Here is a 24,873-nt window from a genome sequence, read left to right on the forward strand (position 1 = left end):
AGAAATTTCAAAAGGACACATGCAGGCCTTTAATAAAATAAACAGAAATATGTGAAATTGAAATGTGATTTATATATATATAGGGAGCTTTCTCCTGTTTAATTTCGGTTATACAGTATTTTCTGCGTTTTGGATTTTGGAGGAGTACCTGAACGCATCAGGAGTCATTCAAAACCACGCTTGTGTGAGTTGGAGGTCACGTGACAACAGAACGTGGAACGTGGAAGCGATGAGAAAGTAGCGTTATTTGACAAATAATAAGGAGCTTCTGCGTCAGTCTATTCGTTGGCAACAGAAAGAGCATTTTTATTTTTTTTTATTTATTTTTAAACTTTACAAAATTATCAAAAAAATGGGTGATCTCATTTCTTCCGTTTGTTTTTACAAGCCAGTGTGGAGATGATGTCACTGTGCGGTTTGTGAATTAAAGCTGATCTGTCGTGTTTCTCTGTCGCTTCAGCGGCTCCACTCTCACTTTATTATCTCCGCGGCCCAAACAAAACAAGACGGACGCATGAATGGACCTGCGCTGCCGCAGCACCACGTGTGCGCCCACGTGTACCACAGAACCGCGTGGGACTGCACGGCCTGCACAGACACACAGTGCCTGAAGGCTGCTACCAACGCAGACTTTTAAATTGACTGTCACAGATTTGCAAACTGGAGCCAGATTTAATTCTGTCTTGCAGGCCTTATTTTATTTATCACAGTTTTGATTCTCCATAAATGGTGCAGTCAGTCTATAGTTGCTGAGAGGGAATTTTATAAAGGCAGAAGTGTTTTTCAAGTGCAAAATCAGACAGTGAAATATGTTTTCCCTCAAGTTCCCACAGCTTTTCCATTTCCATTTCAATTTATTTTCATTTATATAGCGCCAGATCACAAGGTTGCCTCAAGGCGCTTCACACAAGTAAGGTCTAACCTTATGAACCCCCAGAGCAACAGTGGTAAGGAAAAACTCCCTCTGAGGAAGAAACCTCAAGCAGATCAGACTCAAAGGGGTGACCCTCTGCTTGGGCCATGCTACAGACACAAATTACAGAACAATTCACAAAACAAACATACAGGAAATGTTGCCGGTGCACAGGACAGTTTCCGGAACAGATAGCACACCCATCTCTGGATGGAGTCACACCTCAAACAGAGAAAAGAAAAAAGCAGAATCAAGCATCAGAAAGACAAATACAATATAATTTGTCAGCATTAAGAAACAAGAAAAACAGAAGAAATACTAAGGTGATCGCCGGCCACAAGCCCTAAGCTTCACTAAAAGACCCAGAATTTATATAAAAGTGAGGCCGCGGCACGCTTCGTTTACTAATAAAATGACACTTTGACACTATGTAAGTCGAAACAACTCTGTTATGAGCAAAATTCAGCCTTGAAACAACTTGGTTTAGACTCCTGAGACATATGTCACAGAAGTCCATATCTGGACTGTTGCTTGCTCTGTGTGACACGCCCACTTAGCCTACAGGGAATAGAAAAGAGGCGTGAAAAGCATCGGCACATTTCCATTTAAAGCAACAATACTAAAACCCCTGTTTGAGGCCAGTGGCTGTATTTCTACACTCTGTTTCATAATAATAATAATGATTATCTGTGGTTTTATGAGGGAAAATGGTAGCTGTGGTTGCCAGAATACTTTTGTAAAAATCCAGTGTAAATATATAAAAAGCTTTGCAGAAGATACTAAAAATTTGACAGTATAAACCATACAAAGGAAGGGATACAGGCAGCGTTGACTCGGTGTTGCCGACCGAACGGTCTCCTCAAAAAATTTGTCTGCGTCTCATGCATCTCAGTTTGATTCTCTGCACCCAAAGTGATCAAAGGGAATAATATGATTATTAACCATCAGATGACAAATTAAAATATCTTAAATCATTTTAAAGTCAGTTTTAAGCAGAAACAAGGTGATAATCTGTGAATCGCTACTGACGCTATGAAATGAAATGGGTGCAGCAGCTGCACGTCAGACGTCTGCTGTGCAGCTGCTGCGCTGTGATTGGTCCGCTGTCTTTTATGATGAAATAAAGCTGAATTTGTGCAGAAACAATTGTTGTAAAAAAGCTTCAGATATCTGTCGCTGAGATAGATGATGAGTGGAGTGCAGTTTGAAGCAGAAACAAGGTGATAATCAGTGAACTGCTGCTGATGACACATGCACAGTGAAGGCAGGGCGGGCCGATTTTTAGGGGGGACCATTCGGTTGGCGACACAGGTAATATCCTGTTTGAGATGCAAGCACACTAACTGCTTGTTGAATGTATTTTATCCTGTTGCTATTTAGCTTTCTCAATTCTAAACTGACATAATTTTGATTTGAAGTCATTATTTTAATGTGCTTTGTACAAATACAGTAAAACATGTTAATATGGTCATATGCTATACAATTTCCCACCTGTGTCCTTTCTGTGTGGAGTTTGCGTGAGTTACGTCCGAGTGCTCAGCTTCTTCCTGCTTCCAAAGACATGCAGTTTAGGTGAACAAGACAAACAGTTGACAGTACATAGCAGAGCACAAACCAAGCATGAAGTCAAAGGAATTGTCTGTAGACCTCTGAGACAGGATTGTCTTGAGGCAGAAGGGTACAGAAACATTTCTGCTGCTTTGAAGGTCCCAATGTGCACAGTGGACTCCATCATCTGTAAATGGAAGAAGTTCAGATCCACCAGGACTATTCATGGAGCTGGCTGCCTGTCAAAACTGAGCGATCAGGGGAGAAGGGCTTCAGTCAGGGAAGTGAACAAGAACCCGATGGTCACTCTGTTAGAGTTCCAGCATTCCTCTGTGGAGAGAAGAGAACCTTCCAGAAGGACAACCATCTTTCCATCAATCCACCCATCAGGCCTGTATGGTAGAGAGACCAGACAGAAGCTACTCCTCAGTAAAAGGTACATGACAACCCACCTGGAGTTTGCCAAAAAGCATCTGAAGGACTCTTAGACCACGAGAAACAAAATTCTCTGGTTTGATGAGACAAACATTGAAATGCTTGATGTCATGTTTGGAGGAAATCAAGCACCATCCCTACAGTGAAGCGTGGTGGCAGTGTCATGCTGTGAGGATGTTTTTCAGCAGCAGGAACTGGGAGACTAGTCAGGATTGAGGGAAAGATGAATGCAGTACTGTACAGAGACATCCTGGATGAAAACCTGCTCCAGAGTGCTCTTAACCTCAGGCGATGGTTCATCTTTCAGCAGGACAATGATTCTAAGCACACAGCCAAGATATCAAAGGAGTGGCTTCAGGACAACTCTGTGAATGTCCTTGAGTGGCCCAGCCAGAGCCCAGACCTGAATCTGATTGAACATCTCTGCAGAGATCTGAAAATGGTTGTGCACCAGTGCCGTGAGATGTGTTGCACTGTGTGAGGCAAATGTGGTCACACCAGATACTGACTGGTTTTCTGACACACACACACACACACACACACACACACACACACACACACACACACACACACACACACACACACACACACACACACACACACACACACACACACACACACACACACACACACACACACAATAAAAATTGCACATATTAGAGTAGCCTTTTTAGGTCCTTATTTGAACTATGATGAACTATCAAGTGTCCTGATCTGAACTGTATGTCCTCTGGCTGAACTAGCAGGTGTTCAACCCCCAAAAAAGGGCTCTATTAGTCATTCAGTCTGTCAGGGGCTTTCCAAGGCCTTTTAGGTGCTTTCCCGCAGGCCACGTGCAGGGGCCTCGGGCCAGCTGCACCTGTGGCTGAGGCCACGTGCGGGGGGCCTCAGGCCAGCTGCACCTGTGGCTGAAGGTCTTTTAAAAAAATCAGTTGTAAATCCTTCAAGTTTTAATGGGAGCGTTTGTCACATTGAAATAATGGCCTAACACCTGCTTAGGGTTCACTAGAGGACGCTTCCAATAGAAAACCATGTCTTGGGAATGAAATAAATAAAAAAGTCGAAGGAGGAGCAATGCCCGCGGGTCTCCAATAAATAGATGAGCGCAGTTGTCACATATTCAGTCTCTCTAGAGGACTCAGTTTGTCTAAGCTCTGTGTCAAAGGCTTAAATAAACTTAAAAACTCTGTGCATTTTATCTTGCTTAAGGCTGAATTATTCTAAAGTGTTGTGTCCTTTTCTAGCATATCACTTGCAATTAGTTTGTGTTATCTAAAAGACGACATCCTGAGAAGACTAAAGACGAACCACGACAGAACTTGGCGAGCCAGCCAGGAGGGTCCAGGGGCATTCCGGCAGCCTGGGGCAGTCCAGCTCATCCCTCCAGATCGTAAATAACAGTGATCACGACTAAAAGGTAAGCAGAAACCTTTTATAATTTCTGCACGATCTGGAGGAGTGAGTCGGGATTTCCGCCCAAGTTGACAGGTGATATTTTTTAATTGCCTCTTACCCAAAAGAACCTGGACTAAGAAAATTGATAAGAGACAAAAAAAGATAAGATTGAAAATTATCAGGCCTTGTAGATAAAATGCTCAGAAGGTGTGTATGTTCCCGGGAAAAAGAATGTCTGTGTGAGTGAAAGGTCAGGAATGTTCATGAACTCTGGTGCGGAAAAGAGTGCGTGGAGAACTAACCTGGATGCTTGGGGAATAATTGGTGTTGAAATTCGTTACTAACGTGCTGGCTGATAGCATGTGCTGTAGGGGTTAATTTAGGGGAGTATACTGACAAATAGATACAAGGTAATACAAGGTTATTTAAAGAGTTTAACAGAGACTGAAGTGAAATAAGTGAGAAAAAGAGTTTAACAGAGAATACGTGCAGAGGAAGCACAAGATAAGCGCCTGAGGGGGCGCAGTAGAAATACCGTACGTGATAAAGAGATTTAAAGAGAAAAGTGCAAAGTAGCACAGCTGACAGTAAGTAAAAGAGCTCAATAAAGGACGTCATTTTTTGAGAAAAGAGAAAAACTATAAAAAAAAATGAATGAAGAGTTAGTGCAGAATACATGAGAATTAATGAAGCAGAAAATAGTGCAGTAAGGCACCAAATACACGCTTGTGGGGCATGGGAGAAGAATAAGTAATTAAGTACACAGTAATATGAGTTTTTTATAAGAAAAGAAAAAGAGAGTATTTTCAGTGCAAAGGCACATTAAGCTCACGAGGAGCTCAGTAAGTGAAAAAAAAAAAGTAGAAGAAAGTGCAGAAAGGCACAGGATACGCACGCAAGGCGCGGTAAGGCGTAGAAATAAATGAAATATTGTACGCTCAAAGAGTAGCTTGTTAAGAAAAATAAATAAATAATATATACGAGTTGCTGGCAGCGCCGGAGAAGCTGTCTAACGTGAAGAAGAGATACATACTTAAACAGAACACATTGGTGTTAAGTGAATAAAAAGGTTGTTTAAAGCCGCAGAGTAAAGGGTGGCAGAGGTCTAGATAGAGATATATAGAAAGTTGTTTTTAATAATTTTTGTGTATAAAGCTTTTGAAGATTGGTGTGTGGGAGAGCAGAAAGTAAGCGGGGAGTTGCAGGCAAAGCTGTGAGGGCTTGCAGGCTGGCTGATATACAAGATTAATGTGAAAGAGTACGAGGAGGAGGAGACGTTTAGACCCAAACAGAAGGACTTGGGAGGTGCATGACAGGCAGAGAGGAAAGTGTGAAACAGAGACAGTGAAGAAAAAGACAGGAGAAGAGACTGCTATGTAAATACAGAGAAGGTAGATATTATTTCAAAGAAAGAAAACTAATAAACAAACATAGCAGAAAAAGACGAGAAGCAGAAAGTTAAAAAATTAGAAGGAAAACAGAAAGTCGGGAGCAAGGACATTAGGAAGTGTTAGGGTTGTAAGAGGAGTAAAGAAATAAAATTGGTTATAAATCAAAAGAGTTAAAGCTTAGATTATAGTGAAAAAGCTGACAGACTGATCAATGCTTGGGACAGTCATTGATGGGAGACTTAAGTGATAATGAAATAATACTCCCAGAACATTACTTGACTGACGGAGACATCGAAACCCAGGGAATCAGGACACATTTTTGGCTGGAAAGGACCTATTTTGACAGGGTAGGAGCAGAACATTGGCAGGACGAACAAGAGATCAATCAGAAATTATGGCAGATTACTAAAGTAATCAATCTGAAGCAAAAGAAAGAACAATTCCCTCTAATTAATTGGCAGCTGCTGATAAGACGTCTGTGGCATCAGGGTTTAACCCCGTGGCTGGAGCTGCTTTGTGCTGATCCTAATAAAGAAATTAGCATACCATTAAATTATTTAATAACACTGCCAACCGATCCAGGTGAAGAACTGTTTCCTAGGTTGACTCTGACTGTGGTCCCAAGGAAGGTTCGGTGGGAAACAGGTAAATTTTCGTATTTAGTTAAAGAAAAAGAAGACGGGCATAACAGTTGGAAATTTAATCCTTTTAAGGGTTTAAAATACGAAACAGGTGTTACAGCCGGCAAGTTATTGGTCTGGATCAGGACAGCCCCTGAGGGACTACCAGAGCACCATAGAAACATCTCACATAGTGTTTGTCAGGGTTACATGGGTAACTCTCAAGGTCAAGGTCGGGAAAGTACCCCGCTAGACTTAGTACTAAGAAAATATCCAGGAAAATGCATTAAGGCCAACCAATGTATGAAAAAGTGGCACAAAAGGTCACATGGGGGTAGGCAATGGCCTTTGGAGGGATCATTTGATCCGGTGATGTGTGAAGCAATTGCGGTAGAAATACAGAAAAAAGAAATTAAAGATCAGCAGAAGAACGTAAATAACAACAAAAAACGCACTGAAGAAAAAGAAGTTTTGGCCTTGTTCAAGCAGGAAGCACAGAGGCTACAGCAGAAAAGAGAAAAAATGACAGAGGAAAGATCCAAAGTGACTAAAGCCAGTGCACCCAGCTGGGAAGCAGAGCCACCCCCATATAAACGTCATGATATGGGAAAGACAGCTGGACAATTTGTATTAGGAACTCGTGAAGAGGACCAAGGCATGGATGTGGAGGGCAAATTCACACTGACACTAAAAGCTCGAGAGCCACAAGGAGACAGGTCCTCAGTCTGTCAAATGGATCATACAAGGTCTCCAAGTCCGAAAGTAAGTGGTCGCTCACCACGACCAGCAGGGGGGGCCACAAATAACAGTGACACGGAGGCAGACGAGGATAAAGAGAGAGACCTGAAGGCTCCGCCTGCACATCGAGGTCCACTGAAAACCGTCCCCTCCCACCATAAGTCAGCCGACTGGACCTTCATAGGCTATAGAGGCTCCGAAGAGTGGCACAAGAGCTTCTGTGACACACTGGATCTGGCCAGAAGAGATAATGAAGAACTAGCTGAGCAGCTTTGGCTAGCAAAGGAAAGAATACCCCATGGAGCTGGACAGACATGGTGGGGCTGGCCAACAGGCTGCCAGACATCACCCAAGGAGCTGGGAGATGGATAACTGCCTTAGAAGAAGGCACTGCAGGGGTAACCTTGTCTTTAGGTGACATAAAAGCCTTGCTAATGCATGTCATGGGAAAACATGACACTGAAGAATTAGCAGGAAAGGTTGGACTAACACAAATGATGGGCACTAATCAACATGATGAAGTCCCCTTTAATCGCTATAGAAACTCCATGTGGGAAGGACTGAGAAGAAAGTACCCTGAGGTCTTGGATCCCTCTAAATTGGATGATGAGGAGTGGACACCTGAAGAGTGCCCAAAGAAGTTCCTGCACCGATTCCAGAAGAGATGGGCGGAGGAAACAGGAAATGCATGGAACCATTCTCCAGCAACTGAAATCCTGTTTAAAATAACTGTAAAAAAAGGCTCTACCAGATGAGGTTCAGAAAGCTCTAGATGGAGTCGTGGGACTATCAAAAATGAATTGGGCTTTATACTCTGAGCATATTTGTCACCATCTTGAAATCTACAAGAAAGAAAAACAAAAAGAAGAAGATGCAGCAAAATCCCTGACGAAAAATTGGTGCAGATGCAGTTGGGAGAGCTAACCAAAGTCAAGAAAGAAAAAACAAAGACCCAGGCACCAATGATGACCCCTGTTCCTTCTGGGCCGGCAAGCCTAGGCCCTACGACAAACACTGCTGCCACCATACAGGCACCTGTGGTAACAGCCACACAGAGCCCCCAAGGAGCAGCAGGAAACACTCCTACAGGAGAAGTCTCAGCACCAGTGGAGCATCACTATCACTACCATAGCACTGGCACACCCGGGAATGGACCCATCTACAGTCATGGGTGGAGAGGAGAGTCACGGAACTTTCAAGGTCAAAGAGGAGGGTGGCGAAGAGGATCCCGCCAACCTTCATTTGGAAGCAGACTCCAGAACTCAGCTCCCAGGAACAGTCAAGCGGGACCGCCTATGGGACCAACACCCCCAATAGGGGATCAACCCTCTAATGAGTGTTGGAGCTGTGGACAACCTGGACATCGAATGAGAAATTGTCCGGCCCGACCTTGGGTTGGACCCTCTGCCTATTGGCAATAGGGGGGCCTAGAGAAGACAGAGGGGGAAACGGTGGCATTGGCTATTTCGATGATACCTAAGGAAGAGCCAACCGTCACCGTTAATATACAAAACAGAGATTTCCCTTTCATGGTGGATACAGGGGCAACATACTCTTGCATAGGGAAAATGGGCGCTCATCTCCCCCTCTCTGGGTCTGTAATTAAGACCATCGGCTTCTCTGGGAAAACTCAAATAATACCTTGTACACGCCCACTTCCTGTAATGATTGCAGGAAAAACAATTGAAGCACCCCTGTTATACTCACAAAATACACCTGTGAATTTGCTGGGAAGAGACATTTTATGTAAGCTACAAACCCAGATAGTGTGTACCCATCAAGGACTGCAAATACACTTTCCTGACGAAGCACTCACCAACATTATGGTGCTTATGGACATGGAAAACAAGGTCTGACCTGTGCAACCCATGGTATACTGGCTGAAGTTACAACCAGAAAATTCAAATCTCCAACTGGAATGGGAAAAATGGAAGCCCTGGGTAGAACAACACTATGCAGCAGTATATACACCTAGTTTACCTTTACATGTTACCCTGATGTTCGATGCCAAACAAGAACAGACTGACTATGCATGCTGCTGGGATGCATTGATGAATCAACGGCTGTTTCACATAACCACCACAGAAATTTATTTAGGCCCCCAAGGGGCCGCAGCTTCTGTCAAGCTAACTTCAGCTGAACAACAATGGCATCAAGTGCCGAATGCCATGCCTCATGTGACCCTTTTAGTCTCAGAAAAGTACGAATCCCATGACCTAGGTCCAATGGTAAAGACAGCCTCAGAAGTTGAAGAATGGCAAAACATGGAAAGTCCACAAGTACATCTGTCAAAAGACCAGCAGTTTATACGAATTAATTTAAAAGTAAATGATGAGGCTATAGCTCAAAAAATGGAGCTCAATCCTAGACCAGAGGGACAGATGGTGTTATCGGCCCAACAAGAGAAATTGTTAGAGCAAATACCACCAGTGGTGTGGTCCAAAAGCAAAACGGATGTAGGACTAGTAAAAACAGCCTTACCAGTAAAAATAAAAGTAAAACCGGGAGCAAAACTGCCTCAAAGGCAGTATCCATTAAAACCTCAGGCTATTGAAGGCATAAAACCAGTAATTAAGGGACTAATGGCAGCTGGAGTTTTAATAAAAACTGCAAGCCCATGCAATACTCCTATCTATCCTATCCCTAAAAACAATACCAAAGAGTATCGGCTGGTACATGATCTGCGTCCTATCAATGCAATAATAGAAATGGATGCACCTATAGTACCTGATCCGCATACTATACTATCAAGCATCCCTGCTGGAGCAAAATGGTACACAGTAATCGATCTGTGTTCAGCCTATTTCAGTGTGCCTGTGCACCCAGACTCACAACATTTGTTTGCATTCACATTTCTGGGACAACAGCTAACGTATACACGGCTACCTCAGGGACTGAACCTGTCCCCAGCCATCTTTAACAAAGTCCTGGCTGAAGATTTACAACACCTTGACATACCCAGTACATTGGTGCAATATATGGATGATCTCCTTATTGCATCAGAGACTCAAGAACAGTGTGAAAAAGATTCATTAACTGTATTGCATGCATTGGCAGATGGAGGTCATAAAGTAAGTAAGGACAAATTGCAGTTCTGCAAACAACAAGTAGAATACTTGGGAAGACAGTTGTGTGGGACCACGCGATGTATAGCCCCAAGCCAAGTGGAGGCTATAATCAAGGCTCCCAAACCCCAAACAGTGGGACAGATGCTTTCATTCCTTGGGATGGCAGGGTACAGTCAGCCGTGGATTTGTGATTAAGCTATAAAAACTGCACCTTTGCGTGCCATGATTAGAGCAGTGGGGCAAACAAGCAATGCAGCTCTCCTCGTCTGGACAGATGAGGCAACGGGAGCTTTTGAGGCCCTAAAAACAGACATGCAATCTGCTCCCGCGTTAGGTAACCCAGATTATGGGAAACCTTTCCATTTGTATGTTACTGAAAAAGCTGGTTATGCTTGTGCTGTACTAATGCAGGAAACAAATGAAGGAAAACAACCATTGGCCTATTATAGTACAAAGCTTGACAACATTGAAACAGGATTGCCACCATGCTATCAGGGTCTAGCAGCAGCTGCCTTTGCATTTCAAAAAGCATCGTCCATAATCATGGGATATGCAGTAACGTTGTACACGTCGCATCAGTTACATGCCCTGCTAACCAGTCAACGTTTTGTCTTAACACAAGCTAGACGCACTGGATATGAAGTTGTGTTGTCCGCTCCAGAAATAACAATACAACGTTGTCACATGGTGAATCCCGCCACCAAATTGACCACACCTTTAGATGGTACTCCACATAACTGTGTGGCAGAGACAGAGAAATTTTTGAGAGCCAGAGAACATTTGTATAATCACGCCATAGATGCAGATCTAACCCTGTTCGTGGACGGCTCATGCTTTCGGGATGCCACGGGATTGCATGCGGGTATGGGGATTGTTAGATTAAACACGGATGGCGAGACCTTTGAATTACTGGAGTCCCAAGGAATTGATCAGCCTTGTTCAGCCCAACCGGCAGAAATCAAAGCCTTAACTATGGCTTGCCAGATAGTGTAGAAGAATTTTTAGGCCCTTATTTGAACTATGATGAACTATCAAGTGTCCTGATCCGAACTGTATGTCCTCTGGTTGAACTAGCAGGTGTTCAACCCAAAAAAAGGGCTTTATTAGTCATTCAGTCTGTCAGGGGCTTTCCAAGGCCTTTTAGGTGCTTTCCCGCAGGCCACGTGCAGGGGCCTCAGGCCAGCTGCACGTGTGACTGAGGCCACGTGCGGAGGGGGCCTCAGGCCAGCTGCACCTGTGGCTGAAGGTCTTTTAAAAAAATCAGTTGTAAATCCTTCATGTTTTAATGGGAGCGTTTGTCACATTGAAATAATGGCCTAACACCTGCTTAGGGTTCACTAGAGGAGGCTTCCAATAGAAAACCATGTCTTGGGAATGAAATAAATAAAAAAGTCGAAGGAGGAGCGATGCCCGCGGGTCTCCAATAAATAGACGAGCGCGGTTGTCATATTCAGTCTCTCTAGAGGACTCAGTTTGTCTAAGCTCTGTGTCGAAGGCTTAAATAAACTTAAAAACTCTGTGCATTTTATCTTGCTTAAGGCTGAATTATTCTAAAGTGTTGTGTCATTTTCTAGCATATCACTTGCAATTAGTTTGTGTTATCTAAAAGACGACATCCTGAGAAGACTAAAGACGAGCCGCGACAATAGCTAAAGATCAACGTGTTAATATCTACACAGACTCAGCCTACGCTTATGGCGTATGTCATGTACATGCAAACATTTGGAAACAAAGGGGATTCCTGAGAGCAGATGGCACCCCTGTCACTCATGGAGAAGCGATTTCCCAACTGTTACAAGCTCTCCAATTACCGTCTGAGGTAGCCATCATTAAATGTGCAGGTCATCAAAAGAATAATAACATCATAGCTCAAGGTAACAACCTAGCAGATGACGCAGCTCGCAAAGGAGCACAAGGAGAAAATATGTTTCCCCTGCTAACCATCCAAGATTGTGCCCCACTGGTTTCACTTGACGCACTGATAGTGGCTCAAAGTAGGGCCAGTGGAGAAGAAAAACGAATGTGGGTTAAACGAGGCGCTATTGAGACACGCAGTCAGGGGCCAGCGCACAAGCTGTGGCGCAGTAGTCATGGATATTTTGTGTTACCCACCAATTTATTACGACATGCAATCATTTGGGCCCACGGACCCGATCATTGTTCGCGAGTCCAAATTATGAACAAACTAAAAGCTGTCTGGTGGTCACCATATATGGCAGCTACAGTAGACCGTTTGTTGAATGAGTGTGAGGTATGTGCACAGTACAATGTCCGGAAATCATTCACAGCCCCTTTAGCCCACATTCCGGTCCCTGATGGGCCATTCAGACATCTTATGATGGATTTCATAGACATGGGAGCTGAAAATCGAGTTAAACGAATGAGATATGTTTTGGTAGTGATATGCAGATTCAGCCGATGGATTGAGGCAGTAGCCTCTGCAAATCAAGACCATAAAACGGTAGCCAAATTCTTGTGCCGAGATGTCTTTCCAAGATTTGGCATTCCAGATACTATCTCATCTGACAACGGTAGGGCTTTTGTAGCCAAGGTTACACAAGAAACATTCAAACAATTGGGTATCAAACAGAAGTTTGGGTGTGTTTATCACCCTCAATCAAATGGGGCGGTGGAACGGGCTAATGGCATTTTAAAGAACAAACTAGCAAAAATCATAGCAGACAGCAATGGCAAACTAACCTGGCTGAATGCGTTGCCGCTTGCTTTATTGTCAATGCGCTCACAAACTAACCGACTAACCCATTTGACACCATTTGAAGCTCTTACAGGTCGGCCGATGCCTATTCCATACCTGAGAGGACCCTATGAAGGACCATCGCTGGAGCAGCTACAAGACGAATGGCATAATTATCTGAGACAGTTAACCCAAATACACAAAACTATCTTTTTGCAGGTCAAAGGTGCTACAGAAGACAGAGAAGCAGAGATTCCACTCGAAAATCAGAGCATCCAGCCTGGTGATCTGGTTTACGTCAAAGTGTTCAAAAAGAAGTGGGACAGGCCCCGCCGAGAAGGTCCTTTTAAAGTTATTCTTGCCTCACGTACAGCAGTCAAAGTAGACGGTAAGGACACTTGGTTTCATTTAAACCACTGCTGTAGGGTTGGTGGCCCAGCGCCCCTGCGGCCTCGGCAAGCTCGTCTTGGCAGAGCCGCCGGGCCAAGGGGGGAAGCAAGAGAAGCCAGAGACCCTACAGCAGCACCGAGGGACGGCCACGCCTCCCTGCAGCCAGAAGAAGCACCAAGGGAAGGCCACGCCTCCCTGCAGCCAGGCGAACACCGGCCAAGGCGCTCACAGAGACTGATTGAACAAAGACGACGCACAGCTTCAGAGAGTAGTGGATCCCTGCCAGATAGAGCAGCGACAGACTCAGATGCAGACTCAGAAACAACTGGAGATGCAGGCCAACAGACAGACAGAAATACAGACCGACAGATAGACAGGCCACAGGAGACATCAGACTCGGACAGCAACTCAGTAGATTTACCGACAGAAGAACCACAGGAAGTACAACCCAGACAAAGCACAGATACACCACACATCCCTAGTGACAGCTCATCTAGTGACGGCTCACTCAGTAGCACATCTAGTAGCACATCTCAACAGTCATCAGAGCAATGATTAAGGAATTAGTCAAGGGATTGTCCATACTACTGGTGGTCAGTATGGGAGAAAATAGACATCCAAAACATACAACGGACTGTGCCGTGGCCATGGCCGCAATAGCAGCTAAACAAGGCATTCTAAACACAGGAAAAACATAAAATTTGGTATACATTAAATCAAAAGCCTACAAGAACATAGGAATACAGGGAAAGCTGGGGGATTACATATTAGGCGAAGCCATTAGCATCAAATGTGAAGAGGAGGGAACACTCAACATAGAGGTAATTTGTGATAAAAGAGGATGCAGGGAAACCAAGCAAGACGTAACTGTTACAGTACATGAAGCCACAAAATGGGTAAAAATCAAACCAAGGAAAAAGAGGACAATTAGAAGCCTAGAAATAAGCAGTCACTTAGGGAGATGGGATCCCAGTACAGACCTAGCCCGCACACAAGGGTTGAAGACCAATTTATTTTACCAATGGTTGAAATTTTCGGCTAGGCAGATCAGTGAAAAGCCTTGCATAGCCTGTCACCGGAAAGGTGTGATACCTCAGGCTAAACCCCTACCTGATATCAACAACTGTTATAGGAGCCCCCAACATAACTCAGACCAAGCAGAATGCTATACACAATGTGTTATGAAAATGGCAGTAGGTGATGAAAAATATGCTGCCGACAGTAAACTTTGTCCAGTGCCTCTAAGTACAGAAGGAACCGTTCCACCTATGATTAAAATAGAGAAAGGGATGATACACCCATTCTGTATAGCTAAAGGCTTAGTAGCACAATACATAAGCGATTGGCAGGTAGGGACGACCCAGTCAAAACACCACATACAGTGTATGCAAAAGCAGCAAGAATACAAACCGGCCAAAACAGCATGGAACATTACCGTCTGTCACACCCTGCCAGCAGCAGGCATACAGTGTGAACAAATAGTACCGGCCACAGGGGGGTCTGTAATTGGACTGAATCTCACCCATGCTTCATGGGTATCTACTCCAAATTTAGCTAAGGGAACGGTACCCTTAGCTGACATCTTTTGGATATGCGGACAAAAAAGGAAACTCCTGTCATCGCTGTCCCCGAATTGGAAAGGCCTTTGTGCTCCTGTGATGCTCACAGGAGCAATAACAGTAATTGAAATGCCAAATGCAATACAGCCCATGCCACAGAAACTTCGTAAGAAAAGAGGAATAATGACGTTTAAAACAGACTACAACATCACAGTAAGAAACGGGATACCAGAAGGGATACCCCGACAATTAGAAGCCATAGACAGTAGCAGAGTTAAAGCAGATGAAGACGCGGATAAATGGGGATGGGCATTGGCTCTGTTCGGGGTTACTCCAAAAATCCGTTCTAGGTTCCAGGAGGTACAGTGGATTAATTACTTGTGGTATAATCAGCAAAGATACCTGAACTGGACATTGGCAGCAGTAGGAGCCTTAACCGAACAACTGCACGCCACCTCGCTAATGACAATGCAAAATAGATTAGCTATCGAGATGATGATGGCTGATGAACAAGGAGTTTGTATTATGATCAAAGCCACCGAATGTTGCACAGCTATTCCCATGCGTACAGGGGAAGACGGAAATTTGACAGAGCTCTTAATCACACTTGAAGAGATGCAACAGGAACTGTTAAGTAACTCCATAGGAGGGAGAAATGAAACTGACGATTCTGGATACATTGTAGGGAATGGAATGAATATTGGCCCACTGTTTTCACTGTTTGGGGCTCTAAGGAGAGGGTGGATATCATGGAAAGACTGGTTATACCAGATAGGTGTAGTCTTGGCACTAACAGGGGTGGCGGTCTTGCTGGTAATATGTTGTGGTATTCCCTTGATAAAATTTCTGGTCAATAAATTGATTTCATCCACAGTAGGACAGCTCCCACTGTTAGCCATCCGAGCCCTGGAAGAAAGCACAAACGAAACAGACAGAGAACCAGAATATATGGAAATGGATGAAATACCAATTATCCTCCCCGACAGCCCCCAGCTCCCTAATATTGTGGCGTATACCCCAGATAGGGAGGACTGGGATGGACCGTACTTGGTGATATTGTAGACGAGGAAGAAGACATGCACGCACATTTACATTCACACACATGCACCCACAAAAATGAGGGATAGGATAGACAATATCTGAAAGAATGACATGGAGCTGTAATAATAAACGTATATGTATATTACTAGGACACAGGAGTATGGCTGAGAGACCAGACTCCCCTGATCAGGGACCTATGCCTGATCTGCCTCTATCAAGTCTGATTGGACTCTCAGAACTGTTTGGAGAAGAGGATATACAGGAGGGATGGTCGAGCCATGATTGGTCGCCACAGCCGCCATCCATCCAGCAGCTAAACCAGTTGGCAACAGAAGGATCTTCATTGTTCCAGCACCTGGCGATGACGGCTTCACAGAATCTGCCTGCAGCAAGAGTCGGCCCAAAGACTCCACCATCACCTGAAGGACCCTTTGGACTCAGGAACACACCCCTTCCGCAGATGCCATGGAGACAGTCACATGTGCCAGTGGCAACGATACCCTCCAGGGGAGGCAGCCAAGGTCGGCCATATGCAGCAACTGCCCGAGTGCATCCTAGACCCAATTCACTGCTAGGACCTGTCCCCAGCTTTCCACCCCGAAGGCAGGAGAGATATTCTGATCAGCCCAGTGCCTCTGGAGGAGGATCAGCAGGGGTGGACCTTAGCTGAACTCACCCACCAGGACAGAGGGGAGCTTTGTACAGGCTGCTAAATGCCCAGAGTGTCCCAACCACTTGCCTGTGCGACATCAACAATACTCCCCCCACACACGAAATGCCTTCCCCCTTGTACTTCCTGTCTCCTGGACTGCACAACCTTAATCTGGTCATGGTCACCCCACTGGACATGGCAATCTTGGTTCGAGAGCTTCATCTTCCACAAGAGTCTGTTCCAAAAACCTTGGAGCAGCTCCTGCCTCTCACAAATCACATTCCCCATGGGCTATTTGAGGAAATCATGCCACAACTGAGTCAGACAGCTGCATACCTGTTAAGGATACACCGTGACAATGCCAACATCTCTTGTGCTCAGGAGGGCCTCCATACGCAACTGTGTGGTCTTCAGTCTAGTATGGACATGCTAGCCAGCATGATGGAGCATATGGAAAGGGAACAGCTAGGGCTGGCCACCACCACCCTGAATGTGGGCAAGAATTCTCTGGGGGCCCTGTACAACCTCGCCAAGCAGCACAAGGAGCTGGAAAGATCCATCAGAGAACTGCACGACTGTCTGAAAGCCAGAATTCCTGATCCTTCCCCCACTACCCCTGAAAGGCCAACCTCCCCATATTCCCCAACTTCTCCCAAAACTTCAGACGCTGAGTAAATGCTGAGGAGCGCGGACTGACGTAATGGCACTGAAAACGGACTATGATCTTGGTTCTTGAGTTTGAATTGCGGACTGGTTCCAGAAATCCGAGTGTAAATAAAAACAAAGAAGGATATATGTTAGTAACGAAGGTCGGGTAAATGTCTGTCCTTACCATCATCTGCGTAACACAGATAAAGCTAAATGCGTACACATAGATATCACATTGCAAAGTTATAAAAAGGGGACCCTTACACGGCGTGTTTGTAGATTTAGTAGTAAAGATGCACCATAGGGACCCCTTTTTCTTAAATTATAGCATGCCTCAAGAGACATGCATCGCCTAAATTTGGCGTCTGGCCAAAAAGGGCATTAGAAAACAAGCTGAAAAAGAAGAAAAACAAAGTGGAAAATGTTGAGAAATGGCCTATAATGAAAACCATTATATGATTGACTAAGGCAAATGACTTAAGGACGGACATGAAGGGAAACCATTTATTGTGTTTATCATTTAACTAGACATAGCTGCGCTAACCTTAGAATAGGTTCTTGATTGGTTGACTAAATAGTGGTAACGTAGGGGTTATTTGATGCATTTAAGTAATAAATGTGTGACTCTTTAACAAAATAATATGTAGAACCAAGTATAATGGGTTGGAGCCTCTGGTTGAGTGAGACAATAGATGCCAGAAGATGATTGGTTGCACTGATGTCAATGTAAAGCCTTTACTTTGCCATGATTAAGAGGTTGCTGTAACTTGTTTTATGTGGCCATTTTCAGTGCCTTGAATTACACCAAACTCAATGTTTGAATGTCACCTTGCGTTGATATAATCCAGCTAATTGATCACCTTGTGCCTTAGTATGTAGGTGCACCTGCACTTCAATATATTTACCGTGTGAAGTATCACTGATATTCATATCTGCACCAGAGTTATCAGTAATTCGAGTGATGTGTTTTTCTTTTTTATTGCAATGCATAAATGAGGATGTCTTGTCAGTAAACAACCCAAGAGTATAGTTGATGTAATGGGACTCTTTTGAGTCCCAGAGGAGGGACTGTAGAAGAATTTTTAGGTCCTTATTTGAACTATGATGAACTATGAAGTGTCCTGATCTGAACTGTATGTCCTCTGGCTGAACTAGCAGGTGTTCAATCCAAAAAAAAGGGCTCTATTAGTCATTCAGTCTGTCAGGGGCTTTCCAAGGCCTTTTAGGTGCTTTCCCGCAGGCCACGTGCAGGGGCCTCGGGCCAGCTGCACCTGTGGCTGAGGCCATGTGCGGGGGGCCTCAGGCCAGCTGCACCTGTGGCTGAAGGTCTTTTAAAAAAATCAGTTGTAAATCCTTCAAGTTTTAATGGGAGCGTTTGTCACATTGAAATAATGGCCTAACACCTGCTTAGGGTTCACTAGAGGACGCTTCCAATAGAAAACCATGTCTTGGGAATGAAATAAATAAAAAAGTCGAAGGAGGAGCAATGCCCGCGGGTCTCCAATAAATAGATGAGCACGGTTGTCACATATTCAGTCTCTCTAGAGGACTCAGTTTGTCTAAGCTCTGTGTCGAAGGCTTAAATAAACTTAAAAACTCTGTGCATTTTATCTTGCTTAAGGCTGAATTATTCTAAAGTGTTGTGTCCTTTTCTAGCATATCACTTGCAATTAGTTTGTGTTATCTAAAAGACGACATCCTGAGAAGACTAAAGACGAACCACGACACCAGCCTAAGGCACACCTGTGCAATAATCATGCTGTCTAATCAGCATCTTGATATGTCACACCTGTGAGGTGGGATGGATTATCTCAGCAAAGGAGACATGTTTACTAACACAGATTTTAGGCAGATTTGTGTACAATATTTGAGAGAAATAGGTCTTTTGTGTATATAGAAAATGTTTTAGATCTTTGAATTCAGCTCATGAAAATTGGGAGCAAAAACAAAAGTGTTGCTTTTATATTTTTGTTCAGTGTACTTGGCTGGGAGACTGCTTAGGAAGACCAGGGGCTGTGTGTGTGTGTGTGTGTGTTGAAGTTGTAGCGTGCGCGCACACGCATGGACAGTTTCAGACATAATCCACCAAGTCATACATTGTTCCGAAAGGAAATGCAGCCACTTACAATAACACTGAGTTTCCTGCCAGGGACATGTGTCTCACCTCTGTTGATCAAACCCTTTCTCTTATCGTGCCCCTGTTCTGTGGAATGATCTCCCTGCGTCAATAAAACAGTCAGATTCTGTTGAGACTTTCAAGTCCAGACTTCAGATGCACTTATTTTCCCTTTCGTATGGCTCGCATACTGGCATAGTATAGTTCTACGCTTTTTACTCTTTTCAATTCATTTTATATGGAAACGGAGCAGCCGTGGCCTCAACTTTACCTAAATTCTGGGTCTGTTAGTGAAGCTTAGGGCTAGTGGCTGACGATCACCTTAGTATTTCATGTTTTTCTTGTTGTTTAATGCTGACAAATTATACTGTATTTCTTGTTTTTCTGATGCCTGATTCTGTTTTTTTCTCTCTGTTTAAGGTGCAGCTCCATCTAGAGATGGGTGTGGTGTTTGTGCTGGAGACCCTCCTGTCCTGTGCACCAACAGCATTTCCTGTATATCCGTTTTGTGAATAAGCGAAGAGCACAATGCATCTGCACATGCTTGGGTCAAAGGGGGGCAAAAATTCCAGCTACCAAACTCACACTGGTCCCATTGAATTTCGTATACAGTAGCATTAGCGGACTGTGAAAGTTAAGGTTTACAGGGATTGTTTCAAAGGCTTTAAGCCTTAAGCGACACATACAATAATGACAGGTGCGCATTGTGCTGTTTTCAAATGCACGAATGGAATTTATAGGCTTGAAAGTTGGCTGAAAACTCACAATTGCAAGGTTCCGCCGGGTCCACCCAAAGATGGAAAGAAGAAGAAATGTGGTTGTAAACCTCCATTCATTCTGCACAATTTCCCCACAGAAAAGAAAGATCCAGACGGACGTAAAGGACGGACTAAAATTGTAAGTTTCTTGCGCACATTTATTTTGTCAATATCCTGAAACTGTGCCGAATTATAATGTGGCTGATGACGCCGTTTTTGTGCATCGGCTTATGACTGTAATACCGCGCCATGAATGATGTGGCGCGTAATATTGTAATATTGTAATACTGACATGTTCTATAAACAAACTGCATGCATGCACATATCATATGTCTGTCAACTTATCAAACAAACATGACACCAAAGAGGTTATATGTGAGACCCACCTTCCTTGTAGCCATTACGAAGCCAGCGGAGTAGCGATTTCTCATCCCTGCTTAGCAAATATTCTGCAATATCCACAGTTTCAGACTCTGGACTTCATCTATATCATCTGTCAGTTGCCTTCAAGGGGTCAGAAATTTGTTTGTCTCCAACTATCAACAAGGACCGGTCATTTTCGACAGCAGCTCTCTCTTCCTCCTTTGTCAGCACCAGCGGTATTTTCTGTAACGATGCAGCACACGCAAGCGCAGCCAGCTCTTCTTTCTGTTTCTGTCCACTGCCGTACGTAGTCCTGGTTATAGCAGGCAATCCATGGAGCTTACAAAAACGTTTTAAATCGTCAACTTTCCAGCAGTTGAAATGATCCAAATCATAGCACTCCTCGCTGCTTTCCACTGTCATAGCATGTGGATTGGTAGCTGAAAAATTTAGCGTACCCGTAGTGCACCGTGCGGTCCAAGATGTGCACTTCGCTTATTGTTCTGTAATTTATGTTTGTAGCATGGCCCAAGCAGAGGGTCACCCCTTTGAGTCTGGTCTGCTTGAGGTTTCGTCCTCAGAGGGAGTTTTTCCTTACCACTGCTGCTCTGAGAGTTAGCCCTTACCTGTGTGAAGCGCCTTGAGGCAACTCTGTTGTGATTTGGCGCTATATAAATGAAAATAAATTGAAATTGAAAAGTTCTTCACACGTAAATGTCCTCTGCTACTGATTGATCAAACCTGTTCACATCTCAATGCTCAAAGTCACATGGTTCTGCGGATTGCCACAAAAAAGGCTTTTCATGTGCTGTATGCAAAGCTTTGATTTTGCCTGCTTTGTTTTTGGCTGCAGACGGATGTGTGTGTGTGTGTGTGTTTGATCAGCCCGGTCTTTTGTCCTGTACAGTTACACCCCCTGCAGAGTACAAGCCGGGCAAACAGTATTTAAGATGTGAGGCTGAAAAGTGATTTTTTTTTTTTTTTTTTTTTACTTTTCTGTGAATAAAGCACACGCCGTGTGTTTGACTGTAGAGCTCATCTCCTTTTATTGCTTCTGAAGTTCCACCTCAGTTTCTACAAGGTCACTGCAACCCCAGGTTAGAGCTCAGGAGACGGTGCACAAACTCCATTTTATGAAGGGCTTTCACAAGAAAGAGATTAGATCTAGGTTCAAGTCTCCCCTGTGGCTTCTATCTGAAATGTAATTTTTTATTTTTTTTTTAATCATTCTCTTCCACTACACTGTGATGCTACAAACGGCAGATAAAAGTTGCACTATGGACAGCCTCTCCACTTAAACCCACTGTTTGATGGCTTCCTTCACCTACATGGTCATTTAGTTTTGAAGAACTCCCTACTCCAGACACAGATTTACCACACAGTACCATACTGTTGGTATTTGTTAGTGATCAATGTTAACAAAAAGTTCAGAACATATTCAGTGACTTGGAAAGCTTCATGTGTCCACCCCCTGCCCTGTATCAAGAAAACCGCCAGTAAAAATGATGATTTACTTTAAGTACATCAAAGGAAAAAGTCAAATCAAAGCTCTCGATTTACCAATCGATCTACGTTCCGATCCTCACCTATGGTCAAGAGATTTGGCTCATGACCGAAAGAACGAGATCGCGAGTACAAGCGGCCGAGTTGAGTTTCCTCCGCAGGGTGGCTGGGCACTCCCTTAGAGATAGGGTGAGGAGCTCGGTCACTCGGGAGGAGCTCGGAGTCGAGCCGCTGCTCCTCCACGTCGAAAGGAGTCAGTTGAGGTGGCTCGGGCATCTTTTCCGGATGCCCCCTGGACGCTTTGCTGGAGAGGTGTTCCGGGCACGTCCCATTGGGAGGAGGCCCGGGGAAGACCCAGGACACGCTGGAGGGACTACATCTCTCGGCTGGCTTGGGAATGCCTTGGGGTTCCCCCGGAGGAGCTGGGGGAGGTGTGTGTGGATCGGGAGGTCTGGGCGGCTTTGCTTGAGCTGCTGCCCCCGCGATCCGACTCCGGATAAAGCGGAAGAAAATGGATGGATGGATGGATACATCAAAGGATGCTAATAACCATGTCACATGTTGCTGCAGTTGTATAATAACAGGATGTTTTATTAAATTTAGTGATTGTACAAAACGGGGTCATTGACATTTTTAAAAAATCAGGATGCAGAACTGTAAACATCATCTTCTTCTGTCTGATCTGTTCATTTTTTTTTGTGGTTCAAACCCGTCGCCTAACCACAGCTGTTTCAGTGTGCAGTAGAGACAGCATGTTGCTAAGAGTCGCGAAAGCGCCTTCTTAGCTTCACAAAATGCCTCTGCACTGTTTTATTACCCATAATTCGGTGTGTTGTCCAGCACACAAAAGTGCAGCAGTGCAGAAGTAAAAGGTTCATGCTATAATTTGAGTGCTTGTGTGTGTTTTTTTCCTGCCGTTGGTCTGATTTCCACCAAATATTATATGTGGAGGAAGGTTGAGCATGGGTTTGTTTTGGCATTGGTCAAGGTCATTGGGGTCAAAGGCTAAAATTTCATTTTTCACTCCGATGGCCACCAAGCTTGACTCACATATGTCCGTGGGTTCTTGAATTGCCCGGATGAGTTCAAATTTACCATATGTTAATCACTGGGTCAGGGTCATTGGGGTCAAAGTTCAGAATTACAATTCCAATGGCCACTGAGTGGAGTTTGCAGATTAGGTTCCCTCTGGGTGCTCTGGCTTCTTCCCATTTCCAAACACATGGAGGTGAATTGGGAACTTTAAATTAATTGAATGTGTTTGTCTGTCTATATGTGACCCTGCGATAGACCCGTGACTGTTGATTGGAGTAAGCAGGAATCGAAGATGAATGAATGTCCATCAAGCTTCTCACACAAAGGTTATTGTCAAAATTTACCATTTTCAGTTGAATTTGAACCAAACTTTGCAGACATATAGATGGGATTATGGAATTGGCAAGGGGCCTATCCCGGCAGTCATAGGGCGTGAGGTGGAGTACACCCTGGACAGGACACCAGACTGTCCCAGGGCCACATATAGACAAACACATTCAGAACTGCACGCACACCAACAGACAATTTTAAAGTTTCCAGTCCACTGAACCTACATATCTTTGAAGTGGGAGGAAGCCGGTGTCGCCGACCGAATGGTCACCCCTCTAAAAACTGGTCCGCCATGTCTTCACTGCATCTGAGTCTGACTCTCTACACCCAAAGCGATCAAAGGTAATAATGTGATTATTAACCATCAGATGACAAAGTAAAACCTCTTACATCATTCTAAAGTCAGTTTTAAGCAGAAACGAGGTGATAATCAGTGAATCACTGCTGACGCTCCGAAATGACATCGGCGCAGCAGCGGCTGTCTGTGTTTCTCCAGGTGAAACTGGAGTTGCGTCAGGAAGGGCACCCGGCATAAAACTTGTGCCAATTACCAATGCAGATCTGGCTATATCAATCAATCAATCAATTTTATTTATATAGCGCCAAATCACAACAAACAGTTGCCCCAAGGCGCTTTATATTGTAAGGCAAGGCCATACAATAATTACGTAAAAACCCCAACGGTCAAAACGACCCCCTGTGAGCAAGCACTTGGCGACAGTGGGAAGGAAAAACTCCCTTTTAACAGGAAGAAATGATTTGCCCGTGGAATTTAACGGCACTTTCAGCGGAGTATGTCCAGCTGCTGTCAGTCACAGTGGTGAAGTCATGTGTTCCACTGTGTTGTTGTTGGAGGCTTTGTGCGTTCAGCACAACATGTTCTTGTGGAGTCACACTGTTTTCCTCCGTCCACGTGTGAAGGACTGTCTCACACAAACACGTCACCCCGGCTGTGTTCTGCACCGCTGTGCGCTATATGCAAGCGTCACATGTTTGAGCCCAAAACATCACATTCATCTTCCATTGCTGTGTTTAAAAAGTGAGACTGTCCAGTAGGAATGCATCAGCAGACACTTACCGAGGCCAGAATCCATCAGATCTGTCTTGATCAAGAAAATAACTGTCCATTCAGAGAGAGGTTGAACAGTGTGCCGACAGGTGGAGGGGATCAGTGCTGTCCAGTAGCTCCTTGTCTGTGCGTATGATTATAGTCTCAAAGTCTCGCCGATGTCTTATCCTGCTCCATGTGTCTGTGTGTGCGAGGTAGAGCTCCATGGAGAGTTAATATAGGCCAGGCCAGGGAGGGGAGGCAACTGCTTTGTGTGTGGCTCAGCCTGTCAGTGTGTCAGACCTACAACAGTTCACTGACACCACCTCCTCACCTCAGATCTCCATTCCTGCTTGCTTAACCTGCAACATCTCATCTCTAATTAGTTGTGAATGATCTACTTTCGAATGCACTAAAAATACACCTTCATCTGATATGACAACACATGCACATGTGTTCAGATCACAGGAGCTGAAAGTGAGAATTTGTGCACAGAGGGTTGTGGGTTGATGGGAGGCATCGGTGCTGACTCGTCTGCAGGATGATGGTTGTGTGTTTTCCTCACTCATCTGATTTCTGCCGCTCGTTCTGCTGGTGCTGATGTCACTTGTTTGTCTTGATCAACTT

The 24,873-nt window shown here is 44.4% G+C and overlaps 1 protein-coding gene across 1 annotated transcript in view; it reads right to left on the reverse strand.

Annotated features, from left to right (window-relative positions):
• mapk6 (mitogen-activated protein kinase 6) overlaps window positions 1-24,470 on the reverse strand; it is a 51,544-nt gene extending 27,074 nt beyond the window's left edge. Inside the window, exon 1 of the mRNA XM_034195093.1 lies at window positions 24,277-24,470. The gene's annotated coding sequence lies outside the window, so the exon portion shown is untranslated. The remainder of the gene's footprint in view (window positions 1-24,276) is intronic.
• Between the last annotated feature and the right edge of the window lie 403 nt (window positions 24,471-24,873).

Source organism: Thalassophryne amazonica, chromosome 2 (assembly GCF_902500255.1).
Source record: "Thalassophryne amazonica chromosome 2, fThaAma1.1, whole genome shotgun sequence".
NCBI lineage: Eukaryota > Metazoa > Chordata > Actinopteri > Batrachoidiformes > Batrachoididae > Thalassophryne > Thalassophryne amazonica.